Here is an 18612-nt window from a genome sequence, read left to right on the forward strand (position 1 = left end):
TATTTCCCAACAATTATTTTCGTTACATAAACCCAAATTGTTGCTTTATTCAATTCTATCGATTCAATCATTATTCGAATTAGAGCATCATTATCTACCTAGCAAACTAATTATTATTGAGCTACAAAAATTATAGTGAATACCTAATATTGCTAGGAACCTACTATAGAAATTTTAGATCCAACACTATTACCAATTTACCACGAAAATTCCTACAAGTTCTTCTTTTAACAATATTAAGCATTTTAAAATAATTAGAGCAATCCTAACAACATACCGAGTCTATGTGAACAAAATACACTACTAGGTGGATCATGATTTTTGGAACTTAACAAAACTGGTTTCATAATTTTTGGACAACTACACAAATGTATATTGATTTTACAAATCTGTTCTCGAGCTAAATTAGCTAATCATTTTAGAAATAAAAAAGGCCAACGGCCATCAACCGGCCCAGTGAAACGCGGCGGTGGCCCAGCAGAGTGCGCGACCAGCGGCCCAGACGCACGGGCAATGGATGGCCCGTAGGCGGGCAGGCAGAAACCGGCCCAGGCGAACGGGAGCGCGGCCAGCGGCCCAACGTGCTGAGCCCAGGTGTGCAGTGGCATGGCCCAGCAAACCGGAGTGGGTGAGCCCAGCGGCGGCGGCGCCATTAAGAGAATAGGCCCTTGAACTTCTATCTAATCCACCCACCGGACCACAACACTATTTATCTAAGTCATGTATTTCACAAATAAAACCCCGTATAACATTTTTCTTGGACTCTCACCCCTTTCTACCTTCTCAGAGCAGAGCACACGGAGCTGCGGAGCTTCGGCCGGCGCTGGAGTTGCTGCGGTCGTGATGACCGGCGAGGGCAGCTCCACGGCACCGGTGGCAGAGCATGGGCGAGGCGATGGAGGCAGTGCATAGGGCAGCGAGGACCGCGGTGCGACCGAGCGCTGCGGCATGGGCGCGCGGAAGGGTGGTGGTCCAGCGCAGGAATGGAGGGCGGTGCTTACTCACGGTCGTGCGGGGAGGACTGGCGACGGGCGTAGCCATGGCGGCCATGGAGCAACGGGGAGCATCGGCGCTGGAGAAGCTGTGCGCGGCTCAAGGCAAGCGGCTGGCGAGGCACGACTCCTCGATGACGCGGACTCTGCCGACGACGGGCGCGAAGGTAAGGCGGTGGGGAGCTCGGCCGACAGCGAGCGCGAGCCTGGGTGCATGGCGTGGCCGGGGCACGGGAAACAGGCCAAGGAGGCGCAGACGCCAGTAGCGGAGCGGCTCGGCAGCGGTGACGGCCATGGAGAAGTGGGTGCCACGTGGGACCGTGGGGCTCACGCGCTTGAGCGAGGACCGGACCAGCGCGAACCCATGGGCACGCACGCGCATGGGGGAAGCCGGCAATGGTGCAACAGGCGCGAAGGGAGGCAGTCGTGGTGCTCGGCACGATGGCGGGCGCACGTGCGCGGGGAAGGAGCACGAAGCCAGTCGGGGCGCGACCACAGCGGGGTGCGGGCAGCAACAGTAGGTCGCGGGGAGGTGCACGGACCAGGCAGAGCTCTGAGCATAGGCGGTTGCGACGCGGTGGTGCGTCACGATAGGGACTTGGTGCGGGGCAGCGCGGGGCCAAGGAGTGTGCTCGTGCGTGGCGGCCGGCGATAGCGGCGTGACGCTGCGGCTAGATAGCCCTATGGTGGAGGCGCGCCAGCGGTGAGCAGTGCGTGCATGAGAGAGCCAAGGCAGTGGCGGGGATGCCGACACGCGGGTATGGAGGAGTTGCAGGCCCATCGCGGTGGGGCTCACGAGCGGGGAGGGCCAGCACTGGCGACGACGCTCTAGGGCCTGGGGCGTCTCCTCCACGGCAGAGCAGGAAAGGTGAGGGGGGGGGGAAACAACACGATGCTTGGTAGGTGAGGCTCTGGCTGTTGGCCTAGTAGAAGAAAAAGGAAACAATGTCGGATGGAGGCAGCCGAGGCAGGCAGAGACACTGATGGCTGCCGGAATGATGCACCGAAGCAGGCACATACAAGCAAGGCAGGCCACCGACAAGCGAGGACAGATTGAGACAAGTCACAGCAGGCCGACACAAACGGAGCCAGGCAAGGCAAGCAAGCTCAGAGAGCAGAGACATTCATGACACCGCAGAGTGAAGCGATGGAACAAGCAGTGAGGGAGGGAAAGCAAGAAAGTAGTATACGACAGCAGCAGGAGGCAAGGATGAGACCGCGGCGTTGCGACAAAGACAATAACGCGACGAGACAACGGAGGTAGACAGCGGTACTGCTCCATCGATGATATCTAGCGAGCCCGCGTACACGGCAACGGCCGACAACACGACGCGACGTTAATAATTTGTATGACGGATTTATTCACAACCAGAGAGACGCACCACTGTACTCAAACGTCCAGAACGACAGTGCGGCAAGGACAATAGCGCCTTTAAATATATTTTTAGATTTCTGCCGTGGACGTAAGAAATTGGTTTTTAAATTAAAAAAATTCAAGAAAAATCATTTCAAAAGTTTTACTTAGGCCTAAATCGTGGTGCTAAATAAGATCGTAATACCAGGGTGTTACAGTGGTGCAGAGGCGAGTTGTGGCCATGACGAGGTGGAGCAGTGCAGGTAGAACCGCGACGGCGACAAAGACAAGAGGGCGTCATCCTCGGCTCTGGCGGCCACGGGGCGGAACTCCGGTGGCTTCCGCTCCTCTCCTTCCTCCTTCTCCTTCCCTCTCCTTCCCTTCTCTAGCTTTGGTGGGTGTAGCGGTGCCATGGAGTGGCAGCGGGGTATGGGAGAGGCGCTAGGGCACTGAGGTGGCTTATATAGCCACGCTCGGCTATGGTGAGCACAGCGAACGACGAATGAAGGTGGAGGGGCATGTATAGGGCGGATAGGGCCTCAAGGCTAGGGTCTAGGGTTTGGCGGGAGGCCACGGGCGTCCGGCTGCTCCCAATTCTGAATCCCCAGTGGTCAAGGCAAGGACGATGGTGTTAGGGGCACAGGGTCATGCTTGACATCACACGTGTTGCAATGCTGGCTAGGGATGACGGGGAGCATCGGGCTACAGACTTGGCACACATCCACGTGTTGGCGTGCAATGGCCAGATGCACGGACAATCAAGGCATATGGGGGACCACGAGATTCCCAGCGCCGGATTACTCTACTTTTGCAAAAGCAGAGGAGGGCGTTGGGTTGGGGATGACAGTGGGGTCCCACCCATCAGCAGCAAGGCAGAAGCAACGGGCAGCGTTGGCGCGATGCGGTATGGTGCGGGCACGGGCATAGGCCGCGGTGCTAGGCCACTACTACTTCATGGGTACGCGTGGGAGCGAGGATGCGGTGGCGTGGGCCGGCTGGTGGCGCTGGGCCACTTTGTCCTTTCCCTTTTTCTCCCCTTTTCTAAACCCTTTTCTATTTTCTATTCTACTTCTTAGGCTCCTATGTATGTATACATGTGTTGCCAAGCATGCATACACCCTGGTTGGGTCCACTAGAGGTCATCTAGGGTTTTAGGGTCCATGCCAAGGGTCGGCAACTCACACACACATCAAGTTTATTATAAGGGTTTAGTTGATTTTAATTCATCACATAAAATGATGAAGAAGCAACTCACAAGTTGTTTAGTATGCAAATGCTCAACTATGCTAACTTGGGATCTACTTGTGCAACTATAAGGGTGTTCTCCTAGTATGCACACTCACCATGCATGGGTTTTGTTAGAAAAATTTTTAAGTTCAAATTTTTGGTTCTAGGAAAAACCTAGGTTGTTACACTTAGCCTTCACACCATTGGCACCCTTAGTAAGCAAATAACAAGAATCAAACTTGATTGAGGATACATTAGCATGCAACTTCTTTTCTTGCAATCATGCTCTTTGTGACCAGCTTGCTTGCAACTAGTGCAAAACTGACCATTGTTCTTCACAAACTAGTCTTGTGAGGAGCAAAGGCCGCCTTGCCTTTCTTGGGGGTATAGCCCAATCCCTCTTTGTAGAGAGATACTCTTTGGCTACCCAAGCACATAAGCAAGCGGTCCTCACCACCATAGGCTTTGCCTAAGGCGAGAGTGAGCTCATTGACCACCTTCTTCAAGGTCTCATTTTCAACCATAAGTGCGGCATCACAAAATGAAACCATCACTCATAGGTGAAGTGGAAGTGGATGATGAGCTACGTGAAGGATTAGTGGAAGCAACAACAATAGCTTTATAGAAAGATTCATCAATTATATCACATGTTAAGCCTACGTCACATGTTACTACCACTTTCTCATTTTGCTCAGCAAGAGTGGAATGAGCCTTTTCAAGCTTCTTTGTGAGCCTTGCCAAGCTTCTCATGGGCTTTCTTTAGCCTTTCATGAGATGCATTGAGCTCATCAAAGGCTTGCTTAAGGGCTTTTAGTTCCATAGTCAAGTCTTTGCATTCCCTTCTCTTGATGTCAAAATGTTCTTTAGCATCTTCAAGCATGTCAATTAGTTCATCTTTAGTGGGTTCATCATCATCATCACTTTCACTTTCATTATCATGTTCCTCATCACATCCATCATCACAAGTTTGTACCTTAGTGGCCTTAGCCATGAAGCAAGTTAATGGAGTGTTGAAGAGAGAGGGCTTCTTATTTATAGCAATGCTTGCAAGAGCCTTCTTCTTGGTGGTCTTGTCATCATCATTATCATCATCATCACTTGAGGAAGCATCACTATCCCAAATGACCAAATATGAACCACCCTTCTTCTTCTTCTTGAAGGTCATCTTGTCCTTCTCCTTCTTCTCCTTCTTGCCCTCCTTCCTGCCGTTAGCATCTTCATTCTCACTATTGTAGGGGCATTGAGCAACAAGATGATCCTTGCTACCACAATTGAAGCACCTTCTTGCCTCATCCTTGTGTTTGGATGATGACTTCTTCCTTCTTGCACAATAGCCCTTCTTCACCATGAATTTGCCAAATCTCTTCACAAAGAGAGCCATCTTCTCATCATCAAACTCATCAAAGCTTGAGTCTTCATCTTCACTTGATGATTCTTGCTTTGCCTTGCCCTAGGATGATGATGTGTCTTTGAATGCCACACTCTTCTTCTTCTCATCCTTATTGTCATCTTTCTTCTCCTTCTTTTCTTCCTTCTCATCATTATCTCTATAAGTGTCATCGGTCATCACATCTCCCAACACTTGGTTTGGTGTCATGGTGTCCAAACCACTCCTCACTAGAATAGTGACCAACATGTCAAATCTCGATGGTAAGCATCTCAAGAACTTGTGGGAGAAGTCCTTGTCCTTCACCTCTTCTCCAAGTGCTTTGAGATCATTGACAAGCACTTGAAGCCTATGGAATATCTCTAGCACATTCTCATATTTCCTCATATAGAAGTTAGCAAACTTGTCAGGGTTATGACCCTAGGGTGTCTCAAGGCATCAATTAGTTGGCAGGCCACGCGGCCCGCAACTCATCAGGTTAACAATGGCCCAAACAATCAAGGCCCAGCAAAAGCGGAGCAAAGCAGGCTAAGCGCTAAGGCCTAGGGCGATCACGATCCCTTTCTCCAACATTAGGCCACGTGATGCTCAAATACGCGACCTCTTCCCCGTCATGACCCCTGGGAGAGACAGGGAGACGTCGAGCCTCACGTGATGTGCCCGATCAAATGAAGGCAAGCACGCCATGCTGACCCTGCTAGGACCGATGTGATAGTAGACACCTCGGTCCGATCAATCACCAACCCAGCGCCATACCGCATGAACAAGGCAATACTACACAACAGTAGCAATGGGTATGACACCCACCCTCTAGATACGAACCGATAGAATACGCGTACGATCCCACCCACTACAGGATGGGATTCAGGGCAAGGGTCTTGACCTAAAGACCTTCCTAGCTGGTGGAGTGCCCTAACCCCAATGATCAGGGTTGTGGCCCTTAGCCCCACTAAGCGAATAGGTGAACAACAACCCAATAACGGCTACCTACTATGGGCACAATGCTGTGGGATACCTGAAGATGATGATGAAGACCATGATGGATGCCACGTTGCGCAAGATAGCTGACGAACCATCACCGTGGCTACGGTGCTGCCACGGCCAGCACAGTAGCACCACGTCAGACCCTGCCATGACATGGCCACAAGACCATGACAATAGCCATGCCTGGGCAAGCACTAGAAGACAGTGTAGCTTGCAAGCCAAGCTAGCTAGAACCTCCCTTAGGCTCTCGACCCTTCGGTCGGGGGAACCTCCTCTTTGTAACGAGCCCTGGCCCCGAACTCTATATAAGGTCGGCCAGGGCTCCCATCTCAGGGGATCATCCACACATTCTTCATCCTCTACCATTCCATCCATAGTAGTAGGGCTCCTTGAGCTTCTCTTCGGGTTGTCCCTCGTCTAGCATAGGTTCTACCATCTCTTTCACCATTCTTGCACCCCCATTGTAAGAACTTCAGAGCATTCAATCAAGGAACACGCACTTGATCTTCTCTAAGACTAGACATAGGGCTCTGGCCTGAACCAATATAAATCCTTGTGTCTATTGGATGCTACCATCATCTTCCTAGAGTAGCGCGACAATCGTATAAATTTATTAGTCCGGTTTATGAAACACCAACAAAACTTCTCCTTGAGGATGTATGCCTTGGCACCCTTCACCGCTTGTGTTCTCTTAAATGATTCCTCTAACTTCTTCCATGTCTCACGAGCCACCTCAATGTTCTTGATTTGCTCAAATGTCCTCTTATCCACGACATTATGAATGACACTAAGAGCAATGTCATTGTTTTAGAGTTGCACTTCTTCGGCGGGGGTGGGATTCTCTAGATCCTCTATGACAATCTTGGACTCCATCACCTTCCACACCTTTCTATTGATTGACTTGATGCAGGTGGTCATCTTTGCCTTCCAATATGGATAATTTGAGCCATCAAATTGGGGTGGCTTCGTAGTGTTGTTGATTTGAGCCATTTTGACACCGAAGGTTGTTAAGCCTCAAATTAAGATGACCATAGCTCTGATACCATTTGAAAGGTCCTAATGGCTAGAGGGGGGTGAATAGCCTATTAAAAAAATCTACAACAACACTAAGACAAGTGATTAGTAAATAAGATGGCGAAGCGAATTTTGCGCTCGCACTACATTTGTGTTGCAAGCCACCTACCCAATTCTTTTCTCTATGATCTCTAGTATATCACTATTTATGGTCATTAACACCTCATTTCAGACCATCAACTATACCTAAATTGGTGATATAAATGGCATAAACCGTAGTCATAGGGCATATTTCGAACCATTTCCACAAGTTGTGATGGCTGTGCGAGTGTAGGAACAAGGTAGCAGTATACATGTAAAACACTTCATCATGTGCTGATTTTGACTACACCATGTCGAAGAGCTCGTCGAGATACACGAAATCGAGTTTTGGTTCACCCAATTCTGAGTCCGGACAAGAAAGTTACGCTTTCTGAAAGACCGTGAAACGGGCCGGGCTGAAACAGGAGACAGAGGGCATCGGGCGACGTGGACAGGTGTTGGGCGACCCCAAACTGAGCTCAAACCTTGTCAAACTTGGTTCAAGGACTCTTTACACATCATAGGACCCAAGGGAATGTCGGTTTGCACATTTGGAGGCCCAAGGGCCATCGCCCGATGCCCCTAGGCGTCGCCCAACGTGGAAAACCTTCCAGAAGAGCCCATCTTGCTATGGGGGTTACCAGTGGCAGATCTAGGATGAAAATCTAGGGGGGCTTAAGTTCACATGGGGATAAAGGCATCAAGCTCAGCTCAATGCTCCAGCATCGTCTTCAACCTCAACTCAACGCTCAAGCTCCTCCTTTCCATCCTCCAATGGCAAAAAAAATTAGGAGGGGCTGAGGGGGGCTCCACAGGCTTAGCCACGGTAGGGGGGGCTTGAGCCCCCCTAGCTCCCCTAGCAGATCCACCGCTGGGGGTTACTTACCGACCTTACTAAGTCGGTTGTGGGCACGTGGAGCATCCTAACCCTTGATCAAGGTCGGTTTCATCCAATGGTGACCAAGGAACATGATGTGGATCACTGATGTGGCACTAGAGTAGCCCCTACTCCACCTCTCCACTATAAATAGGACCCTCACCCCTCAATTGTAACACACACCATAAGAGAAGCTCTCTCTACTTTCAAGATGTAGAATTAGAATAGTAAGTGGGAGTTAGGGAGAGTTGAGCTATGCTCGAGTTTTGGAGGAGTCTTCTAAGGTCTGGTATGCCTTTGTATCTTTCCTTTGTAAGATTCATGCTTTAATATATTTATTTATCTTCTCTATTTACTTGTATGCCTTTCATGTTATCTAGTTCATGCCTTAGTTGTTTAGCAAAGTATGGTTAGTATAGTTGTATCACACCTTAGCATGGGATCTCTGCTCGCATTGAGTGCTCTAGTTATAGTATGTGACCAGAGTAGTAATCTATACAATAGACATGGTGTTTAGACTATAGGTTACCTGAGTTTGCACCCAACCCCACGGATAGTTGTGGTAGCCCCAGGTGGTGATAGCCCTAATGGCTGATGTAGTCCACCATGTTTGGGTTGATGTTTTTAGGACCATAGTCAGAGCTTCCTAGCCCCTTTCTCATCCCTGTCTGTGGCTAGTGTTCTAATGTCCTAAAGTGTTATTGTGTGTGGTCGCTATATTTTACCCATTGCTTAGTTACTCCCCTAGTCTGTTCTAGAATGGAAGCATAATGATAGAGAAGTGTGTAGGAACCTTGTACTCACCCGTTGTCCTCTCAACTTAGCTTGTCTGCTCCGCTATCTTACTATGGAATTCTCTTGTGTGTGTCATTATCCATAACTCTTATCGTATATCACTTACCCCCACTTTAGTCTACTTGGTATACTAGTTAGTAGATATATGATGGTTAACTAAACCATTGCTTCCCTGTGGATAAATACGATACCCTAGAATACTCCTGGGTGAAATGCTACAATAGTATTCTGTACGCTTGCGGAATATTCTACATGACCATAAGAAATACCAACAATCACACAAGAGTTGTCACTAATTTACAACTAGGTGATCAAACTAGCTAGAGAACTACAACTAAAGAGCTACACTAGCTACAACTACCACAAGCACTACACAAGGTAAATACACAAAGTAATGCAAGAGAGTGGTAGTAGTGATATACCACGGTGGCAAGTGATCAATCAGTGAATACCAAAGAATACCAAGGAGACAATGATGACACAATAAATTTTTCCTCCGATGTTCACTTGCTTGCCGGCAAGCTAGTCCCCGTTGTGGCGATTCTCTCACTTGGAGGTTCACACGCTAATAGGCATCACATGCCTAACCCACAACCGGGTGCCGCACAACCAACACAAGATGAGGATCCACAAGCCACGCGCAATCCACTAGAGTTGCCTTTGGTGTTCCATCGGGGAAGGCACAAGAACCCCTCACAATCACAATGATCGGAGCCGAAGGCAATCACCTTCCTCCTCTCGACAATCCACCAATCACTGGGCCATCTAGGTGTCGGCAAACACCAAAAGTAGCAAGTTCTCCACCGGCCCAAATTGCCCAACTAGTGCCACAAGATGCTAGAACACTAAGCAGTGCACTAGAGGCTCTCCAATATCACTCAAGATGATGAAATCAAGTGTGCAAGTGAGTGGAGTGGTGTGCTCAGCTCCCAAAGGGTGTATGCAGGTGTGGGAAGTGTCAAGAGAGTGGCCAAGGCTGGCCACCACCTCTATTTATAAGCCCACAAGCAAATAGAGTCGTTACCCCTTGGAGCCACTTTCTATGAGGGCACCAAACATGCCGGTGTGGCACCGAACATGGGGTGGCGGTGCCCCTCCAACGCTAGCCGTTGGGGCACCGGACAGGGTGGCAGTGACCACCCGGCCAGTCCCCCGAAAATACCAGTCTTTGGATAAAAACGGCGGTGCACCACCCTAGGGGTGGTGACACCTGCGGCGGTGACCAACCCCATTTCCCTAGTCTCTACATAAAAGCAGTGTGGCACCACCCCACCAGTGGCGGTGAGCAGGTGGTGCACCGCCCTCGCCGAGGTGGTGTACACCGGACGCGTCGCTGACCGCGCCCACGCTGCTATTCACTGCTGAGTCTTGGTGGGCACCGCCCTAGGGGTGGCGGTGCCACCAGACAGGGTGGCGGTGCCAACCCAGCACCTCCCTCTTGGCCTCCTCCAGCCGATCACCACCACAAGGTTGGTGGTACACCGAACAGGGCATGGTGGTGCCCTCACGGCAGCACCCCGAGCCTAGTTATGCCTCCTTTTCTTCACCTTTTTCACCACCTTTACAAATGTGCTAACACTCCAAGTGTTTCACCATCTTGTGCAAGTGTGTTAGCATTTTCATATTCATTTTTCAAAGGTTAATCACTTTCTCACTGATTGTGAACTAGGCCTAAAATGCATATGCAAGTTTTCCAACACCTAGTGGCACTAGATGATCGAGTTGTCCGATAAGAGCTCCTCTCTTAATAGTACGACCATCTATCCTAAATGTGATCACACTCTCTATAGTGTCTTGATCACCGAAAACAAAATGGCCCTATGGATATCACCTTTGCCTTGAGCCCATTTCGTTTTTCTCTTTCTTCTTTTCTAAATCCTGGAGCTTAATCACCATCACATGTCCACACCACCACCATGGACTTCATTTCATGTGGCCATCTCCATCCATGAGTTCCACCGAGCTTCTTCACTTGGGTGGGACCAACCTATCTCAAATCCACACTTAGAGTATAGGGTTAGTCCAAATAGGTTTCATCAATTAACCAAAACCAATCTAGGGCTTTCACTTGTGGTGGTGGTCATGACAGAGGCGTCGGCATCAGCATGGGGTGCTAGGTTCATGGCCTAGCATCTAGATCCGGCACCCTAGGGCAGGAGCCAGCGCTCGTGGTAGTGGCGACATGTGTCTCCTAGCTGCTTGCAGTAGAAGTTGGTAGCGACAATAGCAGATGCCAGAGCCAATGACGGTGGTTATTGACGGCCTCCATGTGTGGCGGTGTTACGCAAGTGGCGGAGTCAAGCCTGGCTCTTTGTGTGGCCTGGTCGGAGGGGGTGGTGGCCGACGCCGCTATGCTACTACTACGTGCAGCTAGCGCATGGATGCCCCTCTGAAGGGGCTTCTTCGGGGCGGCAAGACAGCAGCGATGGCGGTGCTGGTAGCAAGGGGTCTGACTTCTTGGCCCAACATTCTTACTAGAGGGCTCCTTGGGCGAAAGCCTTGGCGGCAGCGACGTTGATGGGAGTCACTTTCCCTATCAGGGGTGTCATGTTTCCCCTCTAGCATTGTCATGCAAGGGTGAAAACCCGATCCACTTTAGACGTGCGATGATGGTGCCATTGGTGTCATTCCCTTCCTAAAGGCGTCGCATTTGGATTATCATCATGACTTCGATGCCTCCATCGGCGGCTGCACTTTGCTTCTCTGCTCCTGGTTGATGCATAGGGGCGGATATTGTAATGTGAAGTCAGAGCTGCTATGTCAGGGACGTGGCTCGGCAATGATGACACGCGGCTTGTCCCCCCTCCCCGCTCCCTCATCATAGGCTGGGGCTCTGGTGGGGGTCTACAACCGCTAGGGGTGAGGCGTGGGTTCATGATTGGAAGTTGAAGATGCTCCTAGGGGGGTTTGAGCTTAGCAACAATGACAGTTGTGGCCGTTTGCTATAGGCCCGTTGGTGGGTGACTCATGGGTGGCCTGCCATGGGATGTCAAAGCTGCTAGCAGTTTTGCTTCCATGCTCAGCAAAGATAACCCATGACACTATGTCGTGTTTGTATTTAGCCATGCGTTGCATGGGTTGGTTAGCCCCTCGGGTGCCCTGTGTGGCATCTTGTCTAGCTAACCTTCTTATACATATATTCTTTCATCTTAATTAAGCGTCAGTACTCCTGTCTTTATTAAAAAAAATATTTCCATTTTGGTGTGGTGTAAGCATATTCATCATTCAACTATATATGTTTGTATCACTACTATAGAAATGTTTTTTAGGGGTGGCTCATAACCCTTTGTAGGGGTAGTTGGCTCAGCCGCCCCTACCGAACCGTCTCTACAAATCATGCATTTGTAGGGGCGGTTCCTAGGCCGCCCCTACAAATAGATTTGTAGGGACGACTCGTATTACCAGCCGCCCCTACAAATCAATTTGTAGGGGCGGCTGTAGTACTAGCCGCCTCTATAATACCTGTTTGTAGGGGCGGTTCAATCTAGAACCGCCCCTACAGTACGTTTTCCCGCAAAAAAATTCAAATTTACAATTCAAATTCGACCAGAACACTGTTTGTTTCCGCGTATTCCATCCAATGTTCGCGTTGCCGAATGCCCCACGACCAACGTTCCAAACCACGTTCGCGTTGCGGAACGCCCCGCGACCATCGTTCCGAACCGCGTTCGCGTTGCCGAATGCCCCACGACCAACGTTCCGAACCGCGTTCACGTTGTCGAACGCCCCGCGACCAGCGTTCTGAACAAGAGTATTATATAAACTACAATTATAAGTCCAATTCAGAAGAATATATACAATCCATCATTAAATATACAAATTTTATACACATTGTTATCAACGTCCTAGAGCTAGCCTTTCAGTCTCACGAAGGTGTTGGTACTGAGGATTTCTACCTAAGTCAGACTCTTGGTCATGGTAGGCGCCTTTGACGTGTACAATCTGGTCCAATATGAAGTTGCAAAGGTCACCAACGAGCTCTAAGAGTTGGTCATCCTTGTATGGGTCTCTTTTCATTCCTTTCTCTTCTTTCCACTACAAGAGAACAAGTTTCGGTTTAGTATTTCATACCATGTACGAAGTTTTTATACTACGGGTGAAGAGGTTCAAACTTATCCTTAAGGGGTGTCTCCTGTAGGCACTGGTGTTACTCATCATAGAACATATATAGTATCCACAATGTACACTCCCAGGCTTTTGCTTGGGGCACTGTGTGTTTTGCATATGAAAATATTAAGTAATGCTTTTGATAACTATGTAATGGAGTACTGAAGAAGTAAGTTACACTTACTGCACATAGTGTTTTTATAGCCAGCTTTTCCTTCCTTACTGGATCATGCCTTCCGTGATGTTTAGTGACATAGAACCTAAATGCCCTGTTCGAATTATTTTAGCAAATACAACTTGTTAGTATCCAAAAGTGAACGTTACAAGTATGTATACAAACATATAAGCTAATGAGGATTGTCGATATGTATACGTCTTGAGAATCGATATGAAGTCTTTGTATGTCAATGGGTCCCTATCTATTGAATCAAAGACCCATGCCATGCTCCTCCCGACATCGATGGCTATACAAATCCAGTGGTTGCTGCATGAATTTAATCATAGAACTAGATAAGCTCTTTTGTATCGAATAAAATATATTGAACAAAGCTTTAAGTATAGAGTTGAATTTACTTGAAGTTGTATGGTAGCCATATAGTAGAGTGTTGTTGGAGAATTTTGAAAGTCAGGGCAATGTATGTCGCAACCTTAAGGGACTCTTCCCTTAGTTTCGCCGTACGGATGTGCTCTTTCTCCCGAAGAGTCTTTGCAGCAGCTAGCTCTTTGGCATCTAGTTTTCACTGTTTAGGATAATTAAAATTTGTTTGGGCTATAACTTGAGGGTCTTGATACCTGACTTTCACACTTGGCATTTGTTTGACAATGTACACTTGCATTCTACAAATCATGGCGTGGGTTAGTTACAACAAAATTCAAAGATTACATTCATATTATATGGGGAGGACAAGGACTTACAAGCACCATGTGCGAATGAGATTCATCTCCATTGCTCACAGGTGAAAGCATGTGTGCATGTACAACTTTTATTTTGGTCATCTTGTCATGTGACTTTGTTTGAACGATTCAAAATTTCAAATTCAAACAATTTCTACTTGAAACAATATTTTGAAAGAGTAAATGATTTCAGATGAAAAACTCATGAATACCAAAGTTGTAGAACTCATCAAGATCTACAACTTTTATTTTGATCATATTTTCATTTGACCAAATTTGAACAGTTGAAATTTTGAATTTCAATAAATGGCCACTTCAAACAAGATTTTGAAACCTTAAATGATTTCAACAATAAAAGTCGTGAATATAAAAGTTGTTGAACTCATCACTATCTACAACTTTTATTTTGGTCACTTCTTCATGTGACAAAGCATTAGTAAACATTGTTCACGAATTCATATATGACTCATAGTTTTATGAACTATACGAGAAACATGTTGATTTGTGAACAATGTTTACTATCACTTTATCAGATGAAGAAATGATCAAAATAAAAGTTATAGATCTTGATGAGTTATACAACTTTGGTATTCATCACTTTTTCAGCTGAAATTATTTAATGGTTGAAAATCTCGTTCGAACTTATCATTTTTTTAAATTTGAAAATTTGAAGTGCTCAAACTTTGTCAAATGAAAAAAAAATAACCAAATCAACACACTAACTTGATAGGGCATGATTTTAGAAAATTTTAGGAAAAAAATCATCATATTTAGAGTTAGTATGAGGGAGAAAGACTAGTTACAAATTTTACTCAGAGATTAAAAAGAAAAATCACAACTGTTCATGATGATCAATGATGAACAAGTGTGATTTCTCTTTTTAATCTGTGGCTAAAACTTGTAACTAGTTTTTCTCCCTCATACTAACTCCAAATGTGACGGGTTTTTTTTCCTAAAATTTTTTAAAATCATGCTCTTTCATTTTAGTCTAGTCATCTATCTTTGTTACTAATTTTGAACAATTCAAATTTTGAATTTCAGAAAATGACAGCTTCAAACCTGATTTTCAAACACTAAATGATTTCAGCTGTAAAGGTGATGAATATAAAAGTTGTATAACTCGTCAAGATCTCCTACTTTTATTTTGGTCATTTCTTCATTTCATAAAGTGTTAAGTGATTTCATAAAGTTTTAATAGTAATAGAGTTGATGTTCAAATAGATTCATCTAGATGTTGCAAAGGGTAGTCTCACAGACATACATAAATGTAGTCTCACACACATACAAAAATATGTAGTCTTATACACATACATAAATATATAGTCTCACACGCCTCTAGGGGCTGAGATTCTTGTACCACCTTTTTTGTACCCTTCCTATTCCTCTTTTTTCCCATGGAGGCTTCGTCCCCACCGTAAAGGTCATTGTTCTTGTACCGGCTAGCCCCACACCGGGGATATTTATCCAGTAACTTGAACGTTTCACCACGAAAAAGTATGCAGTGGTTGTGGCATGCATGGATTTTTTCAACCCCCATTGTCAATGGACTTATGACCTTCTTTGCTTGGTATGTGTTGGTGGAAACTAAGTTTGGTTGTGGTAGCACCCATGACAGAAGATGCAATAGATCATTGAAACTATAGTCTGATCAGCCATACTTAGCCTTCAGGATGAGTAGCTCAAGCACAAAACGTAGCAATGTCCAATATGTCAGAGAGTCCTTTTCAACACCATACACAATCTTATTTGATGCTTTTGTCATCCTTTCCAAATTTTCTAGACCTTTCGGGTTATTTAGTAAAATCTCTGGTCCAAGGGATCGAATCATGTCCTCCAAATCATCTTCATCCCCGACACGTGCTCCACCATCATTATTGGCACCACCTTCGTCGTTACCATCCCAATCACCAGTATCACCACCTTATTCATTGCCAAACTCGAAATCCATTCGTGCATCAAGCTCTGTTGAATATTGGGATAGGGATTCTATCGTTTCATCGTCGTATTCCTCCTCATCCTCGTCGTTAACAATAACCGTTTCACCATGATGAATCCACACTGTGTAGTCCTCAACAAATCCTCGCATAATCAAATGTGATCTGATGATAGTCATATCTATCCATGCCATACGGTTCTTGCAATCTTTACAGGGACAAATAATTGTATTATGTCGTTGCATGCTTCTTTGTGGCTTCAATAAATTTATCCACCTCTTCACAGAAATCTGCCTTGAACCTTAACGAACCATACATCCAAGAGTTCTTGTACTCTATCTTTTACAACAACAACAAAACAAACATTAAAGGACAACTTATTCAGATATATATATATAAATGAATCAAATTAATAATTACTTGAGAATAATTGTATATACTTCAGATATATATGAATATAAATTAAATATAATTACATGAAGCATACAAACATACCATAGTAGAGGAAAATTAATTAGGTAGAGGAAAATTAATTAATGGCCTATTTATCCATAAATAATTAAAATACATATTTGTTGATTATAATAAATAATTTTAAAGACAATAATTAGCAACAATTATATTTTACCCAATATCTTTCATACAAACCCTAGTCCAATTTCATCAAACATAAATTTATAAAAACAAAATTAATAAAAAAACCAAACCCTAGATCTAGATCTGCATGCACATGAAACATCCATAAAACTAACTAATTGTTCACTAAAATCAAGAAAATATGGACCAAATAAGGGTATGATCTTGTTCCTCTCCCTAATTTACCCTAGTACATTCAAAACTTAGGTCTAATTTGCTTCATAAGTAGCTCAAGCACCATAGAAGAGAGAGAAAAATAAAACTCTAATTACACACTAACCAACCATTAAAACTTCAAAAAAAATATGGAATAGCATTTTCTTACCTTCTACAGCCTCTCCACTAAAGGATTTAAGACCAAAACCTCCCCCCATAGTAGAGCAATTTTTGGGAGGTGCCCAAGGCCTTCCCACCTTTCTTTCACGGGTTGGATTAAGTGACCCGAGGAGGAAGAAGGTGATGCAGTTTGCTTTATATGTGGGTTATTTGTAGGGGCGGCTGGTGATTGAGCCGCCCATACAAATCGGAGGTATTTATACGCGGGAATTTGTAGGGGCGGCTCAATCACCAGCCACCTCTACAAATAGCAACGCCGGGGGTGGCTGGTGAATGAGCCGCCCCTACAAATCAGACCTATTTGTAGGGGCGGCTCATATCACCAGCCGCCCCTGCTGTTCCATTTGTAGGGACGGCTGGTGTCTGGGCTCCCGAGCACGCCACTGTAGGGGCGGCTCCATCACCAGCCACCCCTACAAAAAAATTTATCCCGTTGCTACAAACTGTTTTTCACGTAGTGTATCGTGAGGTCTCCGAGCCTCCCACTGATAACACGGCACATGGGACTTGCTAGATAATACGGCCCCAATGAATGGGGGAGCTAAGATTCTACCTAGAGTATTTTAAGAACAATTTTCTCCAAAACAGCAAGAACTAAAAGCACCAGTAGAACTAAACATTTTAGTATATGCAATACATATTCGTTTTGTTACAGAAAACATATGTATTCCCTAAAAATACCGCTGTCGCCAACCTGGCCTCAATAATGTGCATCTCTGATTTGTATATATATGTATTAATTTGTATTGCTCTGCATCCTAACATAAACACGGCAAGCAGCAGCTGCTTCCACATGGTCTCTGATGGAAGGAAGATGTAGAATTAAGCAGCGGCTCATCACTATCAAATATATATTATCATCAACAGTGGTATCGTGTGGTCTAGCTGCTAGGTGCGTGAGTGATGCTAGAGCTAGCTGATGCGTACGACGTTGCAGCAGCCAGCAGCCAGCAGCTAGCTAGGAAGGAGCTGCAGTGCATGAGATCGATGAGCCAGCCCCATCCGGTCGTCCATGATCCGGCCATCAAAGTGCATGGCAGACGAGGTAGTACTGGTGATGGGCAGCCGGGCACGCAGGCCATGTCATCCAGCACCAGCGCAGGCAGGTAGGCAGGCAGCTAGGCCGAGGAGAGGCAGATGCAGAGGCGTAGTGGTGGTTGATTGCAGCTAGCAGCTGGCTGCACACAACGGCGAAGAAAGCGAGTGGATGCGTAGCACCGAAGTGGGTGTCTGGTTCGGGAAGGCCTGTGGCGCGGGATCAGGTGCTGCCCTCCCAGACTCGGCAACTCGACATCGACCGCCCATTCATCGCTCTCCATTGGCCCAGTGCCTGCCTGCTGGCCCATACTGTTGTACCTCTCTCTCTCTCTCTCTCTCTCTCTCTCTCTCTCTCTCTCTCTCTCTCTCTCTCTCTCTCTCCACCTTTTAGCTTATCATCACAAAAACTAAAAATCTTTGATATCTTCCAGTCCTCTCTCTCTGTCCTCCACCCTGATCCATCAACAAGTGACAGTAGTAGTACTATGTGACCTTCCTCTGTCCCTAATGCTAATGGAAATATGTGCGGTATATGCCTAAGCGTGTGCTGCTATACATTGCTTAACGCGCAAGTACGTGTTTTAATCTTCAAACTAATTTGTAGCTATAGAAACACAACACTAGAATAATGCAGTACCGTACCCTACCAAGCAATGCAAATACGGTCCACAGAACTAGTTTATTCCTTTCTTCAATATAAACACTTCCCCTCCCTACTATAAACATCATCACTTTTGTCCAATCAAATCAAAATAAATCATGCATAAAAAATGCTCCAGGCAAGTGGAATTATAATTAGGACATATGGGTGATGTTTGAAACAAGAAATTAACACAACTACCTTTTAATTTACTCCTTTCTCCCCAAAACAAAGCAATTTCTAGAGTTGTCCAAAGTCAAATTATTTTAAGTTTGGCCAAATTTATAGAAAAGATCGAGCAAGCTGCTCAAACTCG

The sequence above is a fragment of the Miscanthus floridulus genome, chromosome 14 (genome assembly GCF_019320115.1).
Source record: "Miscanthus floridulus cultivar M001 chromosome 14, ASM1932011v1, whole genome shotgun sequence".
NCBI lineage: Eukaryota > Viridiplantae > Streptophyta > Magnoliopsida > Poales > Poaceae > Miscanthus > Miscanthus floridulus.